We start from the raw sequence: 11,370 nt of genomic DNA, 5'->3' as shown, positions 1-11,370 counted from the left end.
CAAATTTTGAAGATCTATAAAGAAGAAACCGTCATGTTAACGAGACCGCTTGTCAAAGAGAAACGCATGAATATGGAGATCAAAATGTCACTATGGTATTGGTCCATTAATAGATCTCATTTGATGAAGATGCTATTTCACAACAACACCTTGTGAGTAGGTGTTTTCTAAGGAAGAGAAATGTTAGGAATGCTATAAGTATATGAATAATAATTGTTGTAGATTTAGTTAGTTACAATTCCAAGCATGTTAATCACATTTAGTACATGTTGAAATTATTAATGCATATGGAGAATAATATGACCATTAGGATAAGGTCATGTGGACCAATAGAATAGTTTTATGATTCTATAAATACCTACTTATAATCACGTTTCTATCATGGAAGAATAAACCAATTGCTTAGTGCATTAGTACATCTCTCTATTTTTTAATCTCTCTTAATATTTCTATATGGATGGTGACTATCTTGAATTAAGTTAATTCCCTTACAATTCTTATTCATCTTCATTAGGAACCACTGGGTTCATAACATCAAACAACTCACATGAAACAATATTTCAAAGCTAAAAAAAAAGTTAAAAAGTTGTGGCTAATTAAGTTTACAATTAATGTACTTGAAACAATGCAAGATCCAACAAAACTTCTAATTTCCCACAAAATCGATAGATTTCTATATTTGTTTGACATATATAGACATTCTATTAGGGGTGGTAAAATCAACCCAAACTCATTTGCTTACACAAACCCACCCACTTAAATAAGATCTAAACCCACCCAATTGTTAATTGGGTTAAATGGGTATTAACCCAATTATACCCAATTAGCATGAATGTTTATTGGGTTTTAAGTAGGTACCTAATTCGACCTAACTATGATCCAAGTATCATTTCTACAAATACCTCAAAACCACTAAAAATTATCAAAGTACCTTTAAACCTAAAAAATGACCGAAATACCGCTAAACCTAAAAATGACCAAAATACCCTTTAAACTTAAAAAATAACCAAAATACCCTCTAAACCTAAAAATTACTTAAATACCCCTGAAATCTAAAAAATTATCAAAATACCCCCAAAACCTAAAAATTCACCAAAATACCCCTAAACCTGAAAAAGACCGAAATACCTCTGAAACCTAAAAAATGACCAAATACCTCCAAAACTTAAAAATTACCAAAATATCCTTTAAATCTAAAAATGACCTAAATACTAAAAAAAAATATTGAAGAGAAGCCTATATATATAAAATAGAAAGAGACTATATATACCAAAAAAAATAAAAAACTATGATGGATAATAGTTTTTTTGGAGGAAGATATATAGAAGTTGATAGAACATTGAACATAAAAATCCTTTAAAAAAAGAACAAAAAAATAAAAGTCTCGTATCGTTTGGGTTAACAACAACAACAACAACAACAACTACAATAACAATATAGTGAATCGTATGTTAGGAGTAGGACCACAGGCTACTCACAAACCAAGCCGCTGATCCCACCGTCCAAAACCTCTAAGTCCTCCACGTTTCATGACATGTGGATGTGGTCAACACAGATTCGTCATGATCTAAAATCTCGCTTCTGATTCGGCCTTTCAAATTCTAAGGGCGGTCGATGATTATTAAAGTAAATGGGACACGTGGCCGTTGGCGGTGGTGCTTCTGCGGCAAGTGATTTACTGTCACGTGTCATGTGTTGCTTTTCTGCCACGTGTGAGTAAACAAATTTTTTGGGGGCGGGAAGCTTTGCCATTCTAGAAATGCCACGTATTGGTTGGATGGATATGATATCACGACTTTCAAAACCTTCTTTGCCTATCACCGTGACCCTGACCACCAGATAACGTTGGATACCCTTAAAAAATGACACGTATTTCCAATCATGATATGGGAGCTTAGCTCCATTTTGTTGGTCAAGCTCAAGCACTTGTTTGCCTTCTCACCTTTGTCTTCATGGATACTCTATCATTAATTCTTGGACAAGTCCAAAGTTTTAAAATATCATTTTGTAGTGAGTTATTATTAATATTAGTAAGTAACCCATCCGTGTGTATGCATAAAAATGATAAATTGTAGTTATACTGTTGATATTAAATTAAACATATAAGACATAGTTTAATTAGGATATTTGGAGGTATTAAAATAGTTTTTCTTTACAATTTTTGTGATATTGGTTACACCAATTTTCTCGTTATATTACTATTACGTATATGATTTTGAAAATCACTATTGGATATTATATAAAATATCAATTCATAACTATTGTCTACGAAATTCTACTGAATATAACACAAAATAAAACAATAAATTGGTTAAATAGTATCTCCTAAATTGAAAGGGTATGTGTGTATGAAATCGTTCAACACAATTACAGTTTGTTATATTCAATTTTTTTTTATATACAAAATATTTGAATAAAAACGGTATAAAAAATATGCTCATTAGTTCAGTAAAAAAAAAAAGTAAAAATCTAAACAATTTAATTTGTATGGAAAACTAACAAAAGCAAAATTTAATTTTGATTCTAATTGAATATTCTCTAAACTTTAATATACATACATATATATATATATTTTACATAGTCATAGTATATTACATAAATAACTCATAAATTTGAATTTGTTTTTAATTATGATTAGGTTTTTTTATTGTTTATTTATATTGGACTCTTCGTTTTCTACACTAAATTAACTAAAATTAAAAAATTTAGATTAGATGGGACATGTGGCACAAAATTAAACTATAACTGAAATCCAATTTTTACATTAAATTAACTTAATTGACACAAAAATTTAAAATTTAAATTAGATGAGACACGTGGTACAAAATTAGACTATAATTGAATTTCAATTTGAAATATAATTGGATTTTATCTCAGCTTTACTTATTATTATTATATATAAATCACTTATTGACCTATTTTTTTCATTATAAAAAATAAAAATAAATAAGTGTTATGAATAGTGAACTCACATATAAAGAATAAGCAAGAACTTATGAGCTCAATTGTTATAAAAATTAGTGTCTTCCTTTAACAAGCCTAGAGTTAGAGATGATATTGTTAATATTGAAGCAAGTTTCTCTGTCACTAAGAACATTGGTTCTCCATTTTCTCTTAGGTTGTACAATTGAAGTCCCTTCATTGGAAGGTGTCTCTATGACCCTGTGATGACAATGCAATTGCTATGCCTTATGGTATTTCTTTTTGGGGTTAGAGAAATAGTTTGTGTGTCATTTTGTCTCTCTTTACCTTTTAACTATCTTTCTCCTTTTGCTTTCTCCGTATGGATTCTATTACAAAGGAATGGAATCACCTCTCTTTATGTGCGGAGGGCTCAGGCTTTGTGCTTAACAATAATTGTTGAGGACCAAAATTTGACAAGAAAGCCCATTTTATGAAAAGTAAGGAAAGACCATGGGCCTTAACAAAAGAATGCCAAATTCATGAAGTTAAGAAGGATCATGAAGGCCCAAAGTCCCAAAAAGAATAAAAAAGAAAGAAATAATAATAATAATAATAAAGATGACCCAGACTTGGTTAGGCCAGAGGACATGCAGCAAGAAAAATGATTTCGGTCAGGCCAAAGGATATGCAGTAAGAAAAATCAACATCAAGGCCCTAAAACCTTAATGTGTCCTTTTGAAACCTTGAGAAGAGGACCTTGGCTGATATATGGGGAAGCCAAGGTGTATATTCAGATTTTCAGCAAAAGCCATTAAAAAATCCAGTAAAACTAGGTATAATCTTTGTAACCCATTATCCAAGTTCATAGGATCCTGAGTTGGTAGTAAGGGAGAAGTGATTTGGTCGGTAAGGGAGTGATTTCTGGTGAAAGGAGGATCTCAACGGTTTTCCTTGGTTCATATATTTGATTGGAAATCATGAACCAATAGAAAACTTAGTTCCTCCATGTGCATGACATCTTCCCACAACTTCCTCTCAATTGTCATTTTCAATCAAAGCTATCATCCATTGCTTTGAGCAGCCCACCCACTTTTTTTTGACATTCCAAGAAGGAATTTTCTATTTGTAGCTAAAGAAAAACGCTCATTTTAAGTTATAATTGTCTAATTAAGCTAAACCTTTGCCCAACGCATTTTTTCATGTTCAGAGGACATGGTTTTATCCAACTCTTAGGATTTGTGCCCTTAAATCATATTGTATGACACTATGTATGACATTATAGATGATTTAATGTTGTGATTAATAAAATTGTTTTATTATTATCTAAAATAATAATAATGTGAATATTTGGACATTATCATATAGTCTATGGGATGCATAGTATGTGATTTAGTCACAAAAGATATAAATCGCAAGTTCTTTGTAAACTAAGAATTTTAGTTTGTAGTCGGTGATGAAATTGAGCATTTCATCTGCGAAGACTATAACATATCAACTAAGATGATTTGTCTTGATCATGGAAGTGGAGACTTCTAGTTGATATGTTTTAAGAGTTAAAACATATTGAACTGGACCGCTGTGAGATTTATTATTCTCCTAACGACTGTCAAATGAATAATAAATCTCATGACTTCTATTTACATGAACTCTTAATCCTGAGAGAATAATGAACCTGATCATGAAGTGTAGGTTACTTTGATATATCAGGAGTGAGATCTAACGTCATAATCAAAACCTCAATATGTTGAGCAGCCACATTTAGTGTTGATGGAACATATATTCTCAAGATGGAATTCATAATCTCTTAACAGAGAAGATAAGTTTAATGTGTTTGGTTATTCAGAGTGTTAGGCCTAACCACTTTAGTAAGAGGTTACTAAAGTATATATTTATGAAATTGGAGTTCATAAATATATGATGAATAACTTAAAGGATTAAACCGGGTACTCAATGATTAAGATGTAATAATCTTCAAAGTGGCAGTTTACATTTATGACTTTGTATTACTACAAATATTTTATGAAGGGTTTGCATATATAATAAAGTCTTGGGATATAATTTATTAATAAGGCCTAAAGTGCAATTATATTTATATAGTGGTATCAAATATAATTAATTGTAATTTTAGACTTGTCAAGAGTTGACAGAAAAGCCCAAGGCCCATTGGAGCTAGAGTTTTATTTGTTCCCTTTTTGTCTCACTCCAAGCCACATACTAAAGCCCAATTGGAATGACCCAAAAGGCTAGCCCAATTAGATAATCAGTTAGATATAAGGAGAGAAATATACAGAATTTATGAGACACTATGGTGTGGAATGAAATGGTGTATATGTGAGTGTAAGCTGCTTTCTTATTCTCCTCTGGAAACTGATTGAGAGACCGCACTTCTTGGGCATTGAGTAGAATTGGAATGAAGATTAAAAATGTTTCCAAGTACTTCTAATATTTGGTTTTGAATTTTATCGCACCAAGGTACACTCTCTTATTCTTGAATTTTGAAATTTACAAAGTACATGTTATCAATTGCGAATGAAGTAGATCCGTTAATTTTCTGCTGCGTATGTTTTGTATGTGATACAAATTATATTTTTCCAATAATTGGTATCAAAGCGGTCTACAATTTCAAATTTGTATAACATGTTTTGTGAGTTTTGGAATCAAAGATAGTAATTTCATGATGTTAGAAGATTATGCAATGAATTTTCTGCACGGTTATTGAAATTATTGTTTGATGAAAACTAATATTGATGTTATAATGTTGTTTAAGTTTGATATTAAGCGTGTTAGATTGAACTTTAAGGCTATAGCATCAATAGAATTTAGTTTTTGGTCTCAAACTCAATCTATTATGTTCATATCATGGTAGTTTGTTCGTGACAACTGTTGAAAACTGTTTTAGAAAAATTCTGGAAAATTCCTGTTTTAGGTGTTTTGATATATTGAAAATTACTCTCGATCGATCAAGTGAAACAGCGAACCTTCTATCCAATTCGATTTATTCTCGATTGTTAGGTGATCGATTTAATGTTTTTTTTCGATTAATCGAGTAGTGATTAAGTACTAATCGAGTCAGGTAGAAAGTTTGGTATGAATTTTTTTTTTTATCGATCAAGGGATACATTCGACTGATCGAAATTTGTGAATTTTGAATTTTTCTAAGTGTTTTCACACTTTAAAAGTGCAAGGCTATGTGTGATGAGGTTACACATAATTTCTAATTAAAAACTTTTATTTTCAAATATCTAGTGGGAGAGAGATACAAGGGTTGAATCTCATGGTCTCCATTATCAGTTCATAATAGTGAGAGTAAGCACCTTATCTTAGCGTATATGCCTCGCAATCCCAAAGGAGGGTGTTTATTTCATAGTACTACAAGATTGAACTTACTTATTTAAAGTAGTGTGAACAAGCACCTCGTCTTGACGTATATGTCTCACGATCCTAAAGGAAGGTGTTTTGTTTCATGGTACTATAACTTTAAACACTATAAGGGAGATGAATAGTGGCTACACATGATTCTAGATAATGATGTATACTAGACTAAGTGTAATATTAACCTTCTAAATGAGCTATGTCATTATTTACTTAGAGGCCAAAGTTAATACGGCATATTATTAGTGTTTAATAAGAGTTATCATGATAACACTAATAATGAGAATAGTTTTTAATCAATCATGGTGTTTATAATATACTTGCTACCAAGGAATTATAGACATGTGATTGGGTTGTTGTTGCATATTTTATGTTAAGGTTTTATTAAGGTTCCATAACATATGTTTATATGCTAAATTGATAATGTCCGGTTTACTTATTATATTCATGTTTGTTATTTTCATATTTAAATTATGGCATCTTTTAGCCCACTTGTTGCTATTTTTAATCAAAACAAACTGACTGGATCCAACTAAGTTGACTGAAAAATAAATTTGGACATTGTTCTAACTGCTGAAGAGCACAAGTATGTGCTTAGTCGACCTTGTCCTAACTTTCCATCATTAGATGCTCATCTTGAGGAAAAACAATGATATAATCGTTGGTAGAAATCTAATGAGATGACCGAGTGTTATATTCTAGCATCTATCTCAAATGTTCTACAGCATCAAATGCAGTATGTAGAGCTAGCTTCGGAGATAATGCTAAATTTTATGGAGATGTTTGGTGAGCAAGTCCGTTCTACAAGGCAAAAAACTATGAGGCAAATTTATAATACTAAAATGGCTGAAGGTACTTCAGCGAGAGAGCATTGTCTTAGGATGATCTTTAATTTGAATGCACTAGAAGTTTTAGGTGCCGATATTGGTGGAGAATCCCAAGTGAATATGATACTTCAGTCATTACCAGAATCATTCAAGAAATTCAGACTTAATTATAATATGAACAAAAAGATTTATTCATTGTCTTAATTAATGAATGAATTGGTGGCGGCGGAAGGCATTCTTGGTACACATCCAATTTTGATGCTAATATGGCTGAAGTTTCTACTTCTCAACCTAAGTCAAAAGGAAAAGGAAAGAAGAAGAAGAAAAAGGTCTACACTAAGCAAAATAGTAAACAAATTGCCTTAGGAGTTGCCAATAAGGGAAAGAAAAAGGACTATGCCAAAGGAAAGTGTTACCATTGTGGCGAGAAAGGTCATTGGAAGAGGAGCTGTCCAATATTTTGAGTTGCCAAGAATAAGGGTATGAAAAGTTCAATCCTTCTTGAAATATATTTAGTACAGAATCTCACGGAATCCTGGTGTATGGATTCAGGTTGTACTAATCATATCTGCAATTCTTTACAGGGGTTCCAGGAGACTAGAAAGCTAAAAGAAGGAGAAATCTTTCTTACCTTGGCTAATGGGAGCAGAATTCCAATTGTAGTTATTAGAGTGATTAATTTATGTTTTAAATCTAAAGTTTTAATACTGAAAGATTGCCTGTATGTACCTAATGTTCATAAGAATTTAATTTTTACAGCTTATTTAGGTAAACATGGATATTTTGTTATCTTGAAAGACAATGTTGTAATAAAGAATGATAAAGTGTTTATCTGTTCTGACAATATCGTAGATGGTCTTTATATTTTAACTCCTGATAAGCATGAATTATACAATTCTGAATTAGATAATAACTCTCATGTAAAATCATTAAAAAAAAAGTTTCCTTCTACTAATGATGCATATCTTTGACACTTGCGTTTGGGGTCATATTAATTCAAACAGAATTCAAAGGCTGATCAAAGATGGACTCTTAGAGCCATTGGACTTTGATGGATTTTCAGTTTGTGAATTTTGTTTGGAGGGTAAAATGACCAAATGACATTTTAATGCAAAAGGTAGAAGAGCCCATGAGTTGCTTGAATTAGTTCATATGAATGTATGATCACTTTTACCAATAATTACTCAAGATATGGTTATGTGTACCTAATGAGACGGAAGTCCGAATCCTTTGAAAAGTTCAAAGAGTTTAGGGTTGAAGTTGAGAATCAATTAGGTAAATGCATAAAGGCCATTCGATCTGATCGTGGTGGCGAATACCTTCTTGGGGATTTCAAGGATAACTTAGCTCAAAATGGGATTGTATCCCAATTTACTGCACTTGGAACTCCCCGACAAAATGGTATAGCAGAGAGAAGGAATATGACTCTTTTAGAAATGGTTAGGTCCATGATGAGTTACTTAACTTTACCAATTTGCTTTTGAGGATATGCACTAAAAACTGCAATGTATATTTTGATTTTAGTTCTATCAAAATCAGTTCCTAACACACCTAAGAAATTGTGGAGTGGGTGTAAGCCTAGTATGAGATACCTCTACATTTAGGGATGTCCGGCACATGTGTTAAAGGGAAGTCTGATAAGTTAGAAGCAAAAACAGAAGTATGCATGTTTTTAGGGTATTCAAAGGAAACTAATGGTTATTTATTCAATAATCATAAAGATAACAAATTGTTTGTTAGCACCAATGCTAAATTTTTGGAGGATGATTTTGTAAATAATTTTAATCCTAGGAGTAAAGTTGTCTTGGCTGAAATAGATGAACCTATAATTGAACAACCAATGCATGGAACTAGAGATGATGTGGTTGTATTAGATACACCACAATCACTTATGGGATAACTAGTACACATGACCCTCGTCATAAGGGAGAATTGTTCAACCACCTATAAGATTTATAGGTCTGAGAGAAACTTATAAAGCTATCTTAGAAGAGGTTGAATCTGATCCTTACACTTATGTAGAGACAATAAATGATATTGATGCACATCATTGGGTCTAAGCTATGAAATCTAAATTGGATTCTATGTATTCCAATAAAGTTTGGGATCTTGTAAAGGCCCCTAACGGCATTAAACTTGTGGGATAGATGGAAAGGTTGAAACCTTTAAAGTAAGGTTAGTTACGAAAGGGTATGCACAAAAAGAAGGTATTGACTATGAGAAAACTTTTTCGTCAGTAGCCATGTTTAAATCTATTAGAATTATCTTATTCATTAGTACTCATTATGATTATGAGATTTGGCAAATGGATGTCAAGATTGCATTTCTTAATGGCAATCTTGAAAAAGAAATCTACATGATGCAATCAGAAGGTTTCATAGCAAAGAACCTAGAACATATAGTATGCAAGTTGAAAAAGTCCATTTATGGACTTAAGCAAGTATCTAGGTCATAGAACACCATATTTGATTAAGCAATTAAGTCATTTGGTTTTGAACAAAATCTTGTTGAACTATGTGTGTACAAAAGACATTGAGATCAAGTAGCAATGTTCTTAGTGCTTTATGTTAATGATATTCTACTCGATGTAGGGGTAATGTCATCAGTAATGGTTTGGTTGTCAATCCAATTTGATATAAAGAACTTGGGTGAAACTAACTTTATTATAGGGATCAAGCTTTGACGAGATCGCAAAAATAAAATGTTAGACTTGTCATAAGTTGGATATCTAGATAAGTTTCTAGAACATTTTAGCATGCAAAACTCCAAGAAAGGATTACTTCCTTTCAGACATGGAGTTCCTCTGTCTGATGACCAAAGGCTTAAGACTCTTGAGGAAGAAAATATGATGAGACAAGTTCCCTATGCTTCTATATTGGGAAGTCTCATGTATGTCATGCTATGTACTAAGTCAGATATCTATTATTCAGTTAGCATGGTCAACCGATATCAATCAAATCTAGAACTTAAACATTGGCAAGCTGTAAAACATATTCTTAAATATCTAAGGAGAATGAGAGATTATATGCTTGTTTACCATAGTGAGGATTTGATATCTATTGGTTATACAAATTTAGATTTTCAGTCAGATCTTCATTTTAGAAAGTCCACTTCAGGTTTTGTGTTCACCTTAGGAGTTGGAGCCATAAGTTGGAGGAGTGTTACGCAATCTTATATTGGTGACTTCATTATGGAAGCCGAATATGTTGCTACTTGTGAAGCGGCAAAGAAGGCTGTTTAGCTCAAGAAATTCATTTTTGATTTTGGTGTTGTGAGAATGGAGCAAGTTCTTATCACATTGTTCTGTGACAATAGTAGAGCGGTTGCACAATCCAAAGATCCAAGGAATCATAAGAAAGGAAAGCACATAGAAAGAAAATACCACATCATTCGAGACATTATTACTCAAGGAGATGTAGTAGTAGCAAAGATTGATAGTGCAAGTAATCTAGCCGATTCCTTTACCAAAGTCTTGCCTCAAAGGACTTTTGAGTCACATTTGGAGGGAATGGGAGTTAGATTAGTGCACAATAGTCTTTAGGACAAGTGGAAAATTGTTAGGATTAGTGCCCTTGAATTCTATTGTATGATGCTATGTATGACATTATGTATGATTTAATGTTGGGATTAATAAAGTTGATTTATTATTATCTAAAATAATGGTAACATGAATATTTGGGCATTATCATATAGTCCATGAGATGCATAGTATGTGATTTAGTCACGAAAGATATAAATCACAAGTTTTTTGTAAACTCAGAATTTTAGTTCGTAGTGAGTGATGAAATTAGACATTTCATCTATAAAGATTATAACATATCAACTAAGATGATTTATCTTGATTATGGAAGTAGAGACTTCTAGTTGATATGTTGATATGTTTGAAAAGTTAAGACATATTGAACTGGACCGTTGTGATATTTATTATTCTCCTAACGACTGTCAAATAAATAATAAATCTCATTACTTCTATTTATATGAATTCTTAATCTTGAGAGAATAGTGGACCTGATCATGAAGTGTATGTTGCTTTGATATATCAAGAGTGAGATTTAAAGTCATGATTAAAACCTCAGTATGTTGAGCAGTCACATTTAGTGTTGATTGAACATATATTCTCAAGATGGAATTCATAATTTTTTAACGGAGATATAAAATATTCCCTTGAGTTAAGTTTAATGGGTTTGTTTATTCAGAGTGTTAGGCCTAACCACTTCAGTAAGGAGTTACTAAAGTATATATTTATGAAATTGGATTTCATAAATAT

Source organism: Castanea sativa, chromosome 4 (genome assembly GCF_040712315.1).
Source record: "Castanea sativa cultivar Marrone di Chiusa Pesio chromosome 4, ASM4071231v1".
NCBI lineage: Eukaryota > Viridiplantae > Streptophyta > Magnoliopsida > Fagales > Fagaceae > Castanea > Castanea sativa.
This window is presented reverse-complemented; position numbering follows the sequence as displayed.